General features: G+C 31.9%; 1 pseudogene; it reads right to left on the minus strand.

Annotated features, from left to right (window-relative positions):
- LOC142317492 (E3 ubiquitin-protein ligase HERC2-like) overlaps nucleotides 1-13,135 on the minus strand; it is a 78,311-nt pseudogene that overhangs the window by 12,649 nt on the left and 52,527 nt on the right.

A 13,135-nucleotide genomic window follows, 5' to 3' on the forward strand; every position in this document is an offset into this window, starting at 1 on the left:
CTGCTGATTTAAGAATTTCCTTTTTAACATTCTCCCATTCTTCTTCTACATTTTCTACCTTATCTTTTTTACTCAGACCTCTTGCGATGTCCTCCTCAAAAATCTTCTTTACCTCCTCTTCCTCAAGCTTCTCTAAATTCCACCGATTCATCTGACACCTTTTCTTCAGGTTTTTAAACCCCAATCTACATTTCATTATCACCAAATTATGGTCGCTATCAATGTCTGCTCCAGGGTAAGTTTTGCAGTCAACGAGTTGATTTCTAAATCTTTGCTTAACCATGATATAATCTATCTGATACCTTGCAGTATCGCCTGGCTTTTTCCAAGTGTATATTCTTCTATTATGATTTTTAAACTGGGTGTTGGCAATTACTAAATTATACTTCGTGCAAAACTCTATAAGTCGGTCCCCTCTTTCATTCCTTTTGCCCAGCCCGTATTCACCCACTATATTTCCTTCCTTGCCTTTTCCAATGCTTGCATTCCAATCTCCAACTATTATTAAATTTTCATCTCCTTTTACGTGTTTAATTGCTTCATCAATCTCTTCGTATACACACTCTACCTCATCATCATCATGGGCGCTTGTAGGCATATAAACGTTAACAATCGTTGTCGGTTTAGGTTTTGATTTTATCCTTATTACAATGATTCTATCGCTATGCGTTTTGAAATACTCCACTCTCCTCCCTATCTTCTTGTTCATCACGAAACCTACTCCTGCCTGCCCATTATTTGACGCTGAGTTAATTACTCTAAAATCACCTGACCAAAAGTCGCCTTCCTCTTCCCACTGAACCTCACTAATTCCTACTATATCCACATTCACCCTATCCATTTCCCTTTTTAAATTTTCTAGCCTACCAACCTTTTTTAAGCTTCTAACATTCCACGCTCCGACTCGTAGAATGTTATTTTTTAATTTTCTGGTGACCCCTTCCTTAGTAGTCCCCACCCGGAGATCCGAACGGGGGACTATTTTACCTCCGGAATATTTTACCAAGGAAGGCGCCTCCATTATTGTTATGTGAAAATGCAGAGCCACATTTTCTTGGAAAAAAAAAGCAGCTGTAGTTTTCCATTGCTTTCAGCTGCGCAGTACTCAGAGGACTGAGTGATGTTGATACGGCCGTTTAAGTCGTCCTGACTCACGCCCCTAACAACTACTGAAAGAGCTGCTGCCCTCTTTCAGGAATCATTCCTTAGTCTGGCTCTCAAACAGATACCTCTCCGATATGGTTGCACCTTCGGTCCAGCTACTCTGTATCCCTGAGCACTCAAGCCCCCTCCCCAACGGCAAGGTCTCATGATTCATAGAGGAAGTACTATAAAGAAATATTTTTATCAGTGTATAAAATAAAATATAAAAACATATGCAGACCAAAGTGTATTGTTTTTTGATGATCCCAGTTAAAAACTTAAAGTTAGCTTAAAAAGTCTTATCAACTGAAAATTGCTACTCAGATTGCTGTACATGACTTAAGCACATTTATTTAAGTTGTGCTCAGCAATCTGATTTGGAGGTTTCAGTTGTTTAGACTTTTTAAACTAACTTTACACTTTTTATTGGTATCAAAAAACAGTACATCTTACTCTTTGGTCAAGTTGTTTTTATTTTTTATTTTTATGCACTGGGTAGAAATATTTATCATGTCATGTTTCATAAGTATTATTTATTAATTAATTATACATTATTATTTTCTATTGTCTTTATCATTTTTTTATTATTACTTTTACTTTCTCGTCAAGTGCTATAGCTTTAGAAGGGAAAGTATAGTAATCTGTCCAATTTGGGCATATGTGGTTTTAACTGGATATTTACGTTTTGACACCTAAGGAACCCAAAAACCAGATGGAAATTTTCTGGATGTTCAGAAGTATGTGTGTCTCTAAATCACTTTATATCTTCAGAACTACTTGACCAATTTTGACCAAACTTGGTCAGACTACTTTTATGTATGGGGCACTGATGCCATTAAATTCTCAACTTAAAAGGTCACAAGGGGGTGAGACTATAAGGAAAGGTCACTCTCAGTATCTCAAGATTTCGGCTAATTAAGGTCTTATTTTTCTTAGGCGCATTTGTTAACAATTAAAAAATAATATTTCTAAAATTTTTTTAGCAAAACCGCATGTCCACCTCAAAAAATTCTCTAAATGAACTAGTGGCTAACTGGATATACTGTGTCATTAGTGCCTCCTCTCATCACAAAAAGCGCTAGTGTAGCACTGATATGCAGCTGCTGTAGTTTGCTATGTTGTGACATCACAGGTGAGTGGTACAATTAAATAAATGAACAATATTTAAAGTGTAAAAAAGTACTTAAAGTGATTGCTAGTACTGCGTCACACCTGCATGAATGAAATATAGTAAGCGTGCGTGTTTTAATTGGAATCATTTAATTAAATAAACAAAAAATATTATATTTAAATGAAATTAGAAATATTTTAAATTAAGTTGTGTGTGTAAGCTATGCATCAGAAAGAAGCCGTATGACGGGAAAGTCCTACAACTGTGTTGTCAGCTTTTTTTTTTAGATATGTACTACTTTTTTATTGTCATTTGATGATACAACAATTGAGATAGTCAATTAATTTCAGTTGGAAAAATAATTTTTTAATAAACTGCTTTAGTACTACTTTGTTTCATTTACTATTTTACACAGTTCTTCCTTTGTATATAAATAACCATTACAATTAATACTTAATATTAAATTTATTATAATTATTGTAATTTATATATAACATATTATTAAGTAATAAGTAAGTATTGCATACTTCATAAGTAATACATCTTTTTTAATTAAATTTAAAAAAAAATGATTATTTATTAACTATTTTTATTATTATAACTATTTTCCAAATTTCACTGAAAATTACCAAATGAAAACTGTTACTTCTATGGAATGAACAGGGAAATAAAACTTAAAATTTAGAAATTATAAAAGAGAAAAAATACTATTTCTTAAAAAAAAAATATGGGTACCTTAAAATGAACTAACAAAACTATATTGACAAAAAAATTCCTTTGATATAATTACATAATTTTGCATTTTGAAACTATTACAAACCAATTATTTACTTGTAATGAATTTAACAGAATTCAAAGAATGTCGCTTCTAAATATCCTTTCTGATTTATTTTCAACTTTTTAAATTTTATTTGTAATTGATTCCTATTAGATTATCTCTACCTTTCTGGTGATAAACTTAAGTGTATGCTAAAAAAAAGAGCTACTTGTAAAAGTATTTTCTCATTTTAACACACAGGCTTTGATACTGGTTACTACGTCTTGTATAAGCATTTAAAGTGAGGCATCCTATTCTCCCCTCAATTTTCCATCTGTATATCAGGTCTATTTCTTATCTATTCTACCATTTATTATTTTTTTTTGTCATACTGAGTAATTATAAAGATTAAATCTGTACCTGGGTAAACGATACTGCAACATTTCAATACAAAATTTATAAATATTTCTATTACTGACAAACAAATAGTGTTAGACGAGGCAAAAACTTACATGATACGGATGTCCTGTAACACACCAGTAGAATGTGAATACCGGATGACAATGGGGGATTTGTAATACATAGAAACTACATGCATTAAAAAAATACTGAAGGCCGCAGGTTGTTTAATATAAATAGATAAAATTTATTCAAAAATGACCAATAAATGGATGATTTTAAATAAAACTATGCATTCCAAAACTTTTCTCCTAAACACCTATATTTACTTCCTTGCTTTTTCTATTCAAAATATTTGCAAATATTTGGTTTTGAAAATAATTATAGAAATATACACAGATGCTTCAATTGAAGGGCTCTTTTTAATTTAAAATGGGTTTAAAAAAATTACAATAACATTAGACATAGATTAAAAATGAATTAAACTTGTTAATTACCAGGAACACAATCACGATCTACTTCAGTAAGATCAGCAGGTGTCAATGGCATGCCAGCTAATTGTTTCCATACAGGCTCAACAAGATTTAAACTTAAAGGACTTCCGGTTCTAATAGCAATTCCCATCAACATACCTAAAACAAGATTAATAAAATGGCAGCTACTAAATATCAGCATCAGCATTAAATCTAAAATACTACAAACAAAACAAAATATATCACTATAAATTACTGATCTATAAATGAGGTAGCATCAAAGATTCCTCCACAGAATTTTTATTTTCAAGTGAGAAGAAAACAAAAAATTAGTTGGTTGATCGGTGCTAACTTAAGACAACACAATATGATAGTTGTACTGGTGATGTTACTCTGGGCTGCACAAGTTACAAGTCTTCACCAGCATCAAATCATAAGCTATTAACATCAGACAATGTGGGAAACAAACATGATGTTTTTTCAAATCATTCTAAAGTATTCTTCAGCAACTTGCTACTGAAACTCAAACTTCTGATTATTCCTTGACAGAATTTATCACTCAGAATATGCTACACAAAACTTTTTTTGAATTATTTTTTCACCATATTTCTTCAAACATTATCATCTCCAACAGTGATCTTTGAAGCAAAATGAAAAATTTATTATCTGTTAAGCGACTTAATATGACTGACAAATAAATTGTGATAAAGTAAAATAATATTTAAACAAGACTCACATCCTTACAGCATTATCAAGAAATAAATAACTATTAATAAAAAACAATGATATGTAGAACTTTTATGCTTTTCAAGTAATAACAATTTAATAATGATTTAATCTACTACTTCAACAGTCGGTCATTAAGTTTTTTTTTTTGTTTCGTAAGGTCTTCAAGTAATAGCTATATGTAAAAAAGATACTGTATTATTATAAAAATAGAAATATATTTATTAAACACATAAAAAGCTATACCTAAAAATCTAAACATAGACATATGCAGTGGAGATTTTGCTGTTGGATTAAGTAAGAAGCAATCTCGATTGGTACCGGTATCATCACGACCATTTGGTGTTGTTATCAAAAGAGGTAAGGAACCATTTTGTAATTCATCACACATTTCAGCAATACTTTCACTATAACCTCCACCACAATCATCAACACTCTCCCCTGAAATATTATAAATAAACATACAGTTAGGTTAGAAATAATACAATTATATATCAGAAATTTTTTATTTTTTAATTTAATAAAATTTTAAGTGAAGGGCAATCAGTAGCAAAGATTCAATTTAATTAAATGTTTCAATTTCAGATCCAGCTAAGGTTAACAGGTGATTAATACTATTCAATCAGTTGGAAAGAGATCTGTATTCATACTTATAAAGTTAAAAAGGTACTTGGGACGAGCCATAATACCTGATTATGTATAACTAGCCGTGGCCCGCGACTTCATCCGCGTGGGATTTATTCAATAGTTACAAATAGTACTTCATTGTGAAAATTGATTTGCAAAAATTAACAACTATATGATGCATAACTGAAACCTGCAACTTCGCCCGCGTCGGAATCACTTAATTTATAGAATATAGCTGCCCGGCCCGGCTTTGCACGGTTGGTGTACCCATTTAAAAAAATAAGATATTTGTTGCAGTCGTTCAGAGTTATGCGCGTATCTACAGTACAAATATTTTTGTTATATTTGTAATTTTTTTGTGCTTACCTATGGCTACTATATACTATATACTTACACCTATTTTCATTCTCTCAGTATATTTTGTATTTTTTTTTTTTTTTGTTGTTTTATGTATTATTTCTGATCTGCGTCTGAAATGAAATAAATCTGCAAGAATTGCGGATTTTGGCCTGATGGTGGTAAAAGACTACTTATAAGATGATAAACTTGGCCCTCTATTTTAAAAGTGGGAATAAAATTTTGTTCTCTAATTTCTTTCGTGCCAAACGAAGTCATTTGCAATAGGCTATTGTACCTACATATGTTGGTTAAAAAATGTCTAGATAGTGGATGATTATTTGTCAAAAGACTTTTTATTGGCTGTGGAGGCTCCTGAATATTGGGGAGACTGACTTTTCCAGAAGCACAGCACAAACCATTAGGTTCATCGACCCATTTTTTGGCAGAACATTTAGAGCAGATCTTATTCATGGCTCCGATTTGGACGGAAGACTGTTGAGCATAATCAATCAATCAATCTGTGGATCGTATCTGAAAGCCGATCTGTTACTGTGAGCTAAAACTCGATTGCGAACTCTAGCCGTTGACGTCTGTTGTCTTTCTCTCTGATTCCGAAGGCGTTCGGAACGCTAAGAGCTCGATTCCCTAGCGTGAGCTTGTACATTTCTAATATTTTGTTCTTCAAGACGCTGCGAACGCTCGATACTAGACTCTCGCGTGCGGACTTGAGACGTTCGCAAATTTTGTTCAGCAAGCCGTTGTGAACGCTCAATACTTGACTCTCTTGCACGCGATTGCGACGCGTATTCTCTCTGACTTGCAAGACGATTTTCAGTTTTTGATGAGAGATTCTCTATCACGACTTATTTTTATTGCCCTAGCCTGTAAACTATTTCTAGAAAGTTGAGATCTTAATCTTTTGGGCATTTTGAAATGATAAAAAAACTAAATACTACATCAACTAATACTAAATTATTCGCTTACACGTTGAACAGGAATTAGCCTGTATATGAAGTGGTGATTAAAAAATTATAAAAAATTCAAAATATTTTCAAGGAAAAATATTCGATATCGCACACAACCGCTGCGTAGGAAGCCGACCGCGTGAATGAGCCGCACGGCACTTTATTTTGTGACATTAACTCCCCTCCCGCACCGCAGTGACGCTTAGGTCACATGCTGCTGCCTAGCTAGCTGAGTGGGGTGTGGGCGGGGCGAGGGAGCAGAGGCAGGCGGTGGTGGGAACACGAGCGTCAAGAGAGACACGACAACGATGACAGATAGTTGCTAGTTAATGAATTACAAAGATAGAAAAATTAAAATATGTTGCTTAAATAATGCGGTAAAAAGTAGCCTATGTTCATCAGGGATAATGTCGGCTTCTAATGGAAAAAGAATTTTTCAAATCGGTCCAGTAGTTTCGGAGCCTATTCAATACAAACAAACAAAAAAATCTTTCCTCTTTATAATATTAGTGTAGATTTGTTGCGAATTGAGGTAATATAGTCTTATCTTATCTCATATGGGATGAAAATAAATATATAAAAATAAATGTATGAGAACATACAGCACCTAATTTTATTGTAGTTTTTAATTTTGTGGTATATAAGTAATACATTCAGAAAATGAAGGAATACCAAAGAAGAAAAAAGTGATGGTTTTAAAACTTATAATATGAACTAATTTTAATGTAAATAATTATTGTTTATTATAAAAAAGAATGAAGACAAACAGTAGTGACAATATTGTATATTTCCAATATTAATAAATTGTAGTTAATTATTGTAGATCATATAAGGAATATTATAAGAAAGGAAACAGGAGTTCAGACTTGGAAACTCAGATGAGTGAAGAAGATTGAAAAGGTTTGGTCATATTATATAATGGAGGAACAACTTCCACATGCAGCACTGGAACTAATAGTAAATGCAAGAAGGTCATTGGAAATATTTGGGTCTTAGACTTACAAAAGGTCATAGAGTTGGCAAAAGTGAGGAAGCTATAAACATGAAGGGGTTTAAGTATGCAGATGTGATGAGAGATAGAAGTTGGAGGAAAAGAGATCAGTGAAAAATGCAGAGTGAAAGCATTAATTTCTGAAGAAGGCACTGTCAAAGGCATATTAAAGGTGTTGCAGAGAAGAGTATGTTACTCTCCATCAATAGATTTAACTAAAAAACAATTGCAATCTCAAAATTTAAAAGAATATGAAAAAATGTTTGATCACTTCGATTTTGGATACATGTTCTTAACTATGGGATGAAAGTCCTGTTTTTTATATTTTAATTATAATATTTTCATGGTGGCAACAATAGACAAACGAAATGATACAACAATTTTACTAGTTACACCGAATGAGAAAATTATGTAAATAATTCTGAATTTATTTAATGTTTACAAAAAAAAATTTAAGTAAAACGGAAGAGAATTAATCTAGTTTTATTGTTCCCTTAAAAGAGCCATTTACCAAGCTCCAAATAACCACATAATTCAAAGAAGTGTCAGCTATTTCTTAAAGTAATTTAACTTAATTTTTGGAGCAATATGAAAAAATCGGGTGTTCTGAGTGTAGGATTCTAGAAATTTAAGGATGTGAGGTAAGAATTACACATACAAAGATCTGAAATTCCTTTTAATTAACTAGTTTCCATTGATCACTAACTTAGCAGGTTACTGGGTACAATTTTATTGAATTGTGTATGTTAAAGAACTTTAAATTTGCTGCTATTGCAGCCTGGCACTGATTAGCTGGCTGGATGGTAAGGTCAATTATTATATGTGTAATCTTAAAAAACAAAGAAAAATTTTATGCACTGTTAAAGATATTGTAATTAATGTCATCTAACTAGTGAGCATGAAACAAGTCAAGCAATCTGAAGTTACAATGAACTCTCAGCAATTTAATACAATAGAGGTAATGATTTTGTGGGCCAATATTTAACAGTGAAAAACAGTTTAGTGTCTAACAACGGTATATCAGTAGATTCCACGTAAAAAATTTAGATTTAAAAAAAAAATCATTATCTATGAAACTGCATAGTTTTTAAAATTTCGTTCAAAATTGTTACTTTGTCAATGATTTTAAAATCTGCTCAAAATTATATAAAAATAAACCGAAAGAATTAAATTAAAAAGTAAGAAACAACTAACAGCATATGATTATAAGAATAGGTAATTCCAAGCGAACCATTTTTTTTTTTAAGGGAGACCTTGAAACATGCTTAATTTCACCATGGAATTCCAGATCCTAGCTGTGCATCAAATCCATCACATTCAGTTTAGCAATTAGTGATACTATTGTCAAGACTGCTAAGACCCTTACAACTGAGAAATCACAAACAATTAAAAACAATATTAAATACTTAACAAAGATGGTTGAAAAAGTGACTGAAAGCATTATGATCTAAGATTTTAAAAATATTATGTTAAAAAATAGTTTTGTATAAAGATTAAAAAAAATAAAAGAAGTTCAAAATTAGAATTTACATACCAACAAACTTCACTTTCCAAACACGGTGTGGCAAACAAAGAGCTTCAGTAGTAAGAAATGAAACTTTACTGACCATCTGACCAAATACAGATTTGATACCATCAGGCCCAGCAAGACCACCTTTACCACGAGCTCTTTTCACTTGAATGCAGTTCAGTTCAATAACAGGACCATGCTGTCTATCTCAAACCATTGTAGCATGAATAACCTAGAGAAAAATAGAAAAAAAATTTTTTGAAGAAAAAATATGATTCTAAATTTCTATAAATATATAAGTATAGATTGACTTATCTGTAATTGAACAAAAAAAAAAAAAAATTATATATATTTATATAAATCCAAGTTTTATTTATGGTTGGCCTCTGTGGCACGAGTGGTAGCATCATCTGGAGGCCCTGGATTTGAATCTTGACCAGGCATAGCATTTTCATATGCTACTTGTCATTCATTTCATCCTCTGAAGCAATACATAACAGTGGTCCCAGAGGTTAAAAAAAAAGAAAAAAAAGTTTTATTTATGATGAATGTCTATAAAACTAAAATGCTATTTTATTATCACAAAAGGGGTAATACATTGTAATAATGACCATGTCTGCACAATTCAAAACATAAAAAAATACAACAATCAAATACCTCAACTCCTACAGCAACTTAAGTTTGTAACAATTATTTCTGACTAATGAAAATTTAAATATAATTCTTTCAATTTAAAAAAACAATGACTTCACTTTTACAAATTATTTTCAATGCTTGTATTGTGAGTTGTGTGAGATTTAGTGAGAATGGACCTTCTTTGCTTAAATTTCTTTTATTTCATTCATTTTTTCCTTCTGCAATTCATTATTTTTTATTTGTTTGAGGAAATTTTTAATTTGCTATCAAAGTATTAGAAGTCAAAGGATGATGACAGAAGTGTTCTCTATGATTATTTTATCTTTGGTTAATGATACTATTTGTACCACTGAGATATGGCTTATTGATAAGGCTACGAAATCTGAATTGTTCCTGGGTTATAAATTTAATGTATTTAGGAAGTATTGTATGCTTAGAAATTAAAAATGGATGAAGTAATAGCAATTTTAACTGCTTATAACAGTTTTATTCCAAAAGTTGCTATCAGTTAGAGCTGATAGGGGAAAACTTATGCGGGTTAAATATCTCTGACTGTCAACTTTTTTAGTTGTATCAATTTTGCTGAATCACTGCTTGCTGAATACCTGTATGCTTGTACAGTGATTTTGAAGATTTCAACAATTCATCTAACTGTAAAGGAGATTTAATAATAACAAATGATCTTAATTTGTATATTTTTGGTTCAGTTGATGATCTCTTTTAAAGTGATGTTTCCTGTACAGCTTTGCTGCAATTTTTTAACTGTTGTGGTTTTAGATCACAACATGTAGAAGATTTTAGATCACAATAATGTTAGTATTTCTAAAATTATTATATAGTATTAGAAATACTACTCATAATAAGACCTTAGATTTGGTAATTGGTAACATTGATATAATATGTCAAAAATTTGTCTATATAGTTGTTCATCATTCTGTTCTTAGTATCATTAATATAAAACGCTATTCTGCATCTCATGATACTCATTTCTCTTAAACTAATATCAATTTTAAAGCAAATTGTATAACTTTTTATTGGTTTTCATCAAATTATACTTTATATGAACCAAGTTAAATAGCTTTAGTTGAGTCCTATTTTTATGAATTTTTTTACTTAATAATAAACCGGTTTATACCCAAAAGAAAATTTTGATTTCAAATTAAATGTCCTATCTGTTTCATCTGAACTATTATTATCAGAAAAAAATATAAATTTCAAATGACATTTAAAAAGTAGGCCAACACATTTTACTTAAAAGCCATTTTTATGTAAAAAATCAGCTTATAATAAAATGTTTTGAGTATTTTACACACTCAGTAATTTTATTTCCTCAAAAAGTATTAAAAATTCAGATTAACAAGTAACATTTGTATGTAAATAACATTGAAAACTTAATTTCCCTTGATATATCAGAAAACTTTTGATTTTTAAAATATAAAAGGACTATACTATTGATTTTGCAGTAAGGTTATTGAATGATTGGTGTAATGAGAGTTAATATAATGCCAATACTTTTGCAGAGTATTGTAGAGGAGTTAACCAGTACCTTCTAAGCCATTATTGTAGGCTTTATCTTGATTACCTTCTTTTCTGATAATTCCATTTGTCACAGAACATCCAGTGGAAAGTGACTATAAGTTGGTATCAAAGATTTGTTGGCTTTGACTTGATTCTGTCCAAGACATTTAAAGCATACAACCTATCTTTATAAATCACTAATGTGTTTGTGTAATTCATAACTTTGTTCTGATATTTTTCCTGTAGAATGGAAAATTGCAAAAATTATTCTGTTATTCAAGAAGGGTGATATACAAGATATCAAGAATTATTATCGAGTTTCCATTCTTTCTACACCCATAACAAATTTTTGAATAACTTTGTACAGGCTCATATTCTTCCATACAAAAAATAAAACTTCAATTCATCAATATGGTTTGTTTTTGGGTCATTCTAAAATGTCAAACATAAATAAACTTTTCTGAATATGTTTTGGATTTTTTTTTAACTATGTTCACAAATCGATTTTATTCACACTTATTTCACAAAAGAGTTTGATAAAGTAGATCGTCAATTTTACTGTAGTCTGAGTTTTCTTATAAGCTGATATTTCAACCACTTATATTTAGTCTGTAGGACTCTATTTATATTGTATTGAAGTTCATACTCTATTAAATTTACAGTATAGTCAGGTATGCTCCAGAGTTCTAACCTTCGACTAATGTTCTCTGATTTCATAAATGAAATTACTGAGTGTAAAATATTCAAAGATTTTATTACAAGCTAATGATTTAAAACTGTTTAGATGTATCTCTACATGTCAGGATGCTGTAAGACTCTAAATCAGCATTTCTCAACCTAGGGGATCACAATGATATGAGGGGGGGGGGGTTGTGAAATTAGCCTACAACCTTACACATAAACAATAATGAAGTCATTTTATAAGAAAAAATCATTTATTACAAGGGTTATTTTTTTTCAAGTCCGATCGGTCACGAAATTAAGACCTCAGTGAAAAAAAAAATTTTTTTGTAACAAGAACTTACATAGTTGCCACTCCGATTTAGGCATTTGTCGTAGTGTGGTATAAACTTTCCAATACCCTCGTCATGCCTGATGACAACATTCCTCTCTGCTTATTCTGAATTGCCCTTCATAGATGTTGAAGAGTCACGCAGTATGAGGCTGTAGTGATGGTCGTGCCACGTTGCATGAATTCCACCAAGAGAACTCCATTCCGGTCCCAGAACACAGTAGCCATAGATTTTCTGTTGGAGAAGGTTCGCTTGAACTTCTTTGGTTTACTGGGAGAATGAGAATGCATCCGCTGTTTGGATTGTTCTTTTGTTTATTCAGTTTCGAAATGGACCCATGTCTCGTCCCCTGTGACAATTTTGTTCAAAAAATCTTCTTCTTCATTGTGGTGGTGCTGGAGAAACGTTAGGGAGGCGTCCACTCTCATTGTTTTGTGACAGTGGGACAGCATCTTGGAAACCCATCTCGCACACAGTTTGCGGTACTGAAGTCTCTCACTCACAATAGTGTAGAGAGCTGACCTTGAAACGAATCACTCAATACAGAAATTGTGAACCGATGATTTTCTCGAATTGCCTCATCCACTTGCTCAACGAGATCATCGGTTGACACCCGATTCCTTCCCTGACCGCCTGCATCATGAACATCTGTACATCCTGCTTTAAAGTTCCTGCACCATTGTCGCACTTTGCTGTCACTAATTGAAGTTTCGCCATACACATTACTTATTCGTCGATGAATTTCAGCTGCATTACACCCCTCAGCCTGAATTACCGCACGCACTTCACACTTGGCGGGAGATGCTATTGTTGCAGACATGTTTACGTGCTAGCTGCATGTTCAGAACTAAACGAAGTGATGCAGCATGATTGAAGGCCATACTAGAGACGCTGCGCAACACATATGCGCAAAGGTTCACCCAATTT

This window comes from Lycorma delicatula, chromosome 1 (genome assembly GCF_047948215.1).
Source record: "Lycorma delicatula isolate Av1 chromosome 1, ASM4794821v1, whole genome shotgun sequence".
NCBI classification, from domain to species: domain Eukaryota; kingdom Metazoa; phylum Arthropoda; class Insecta; order Hemiptera; family Fulgoridae; genus Lycorma; species Lycorma delicatula.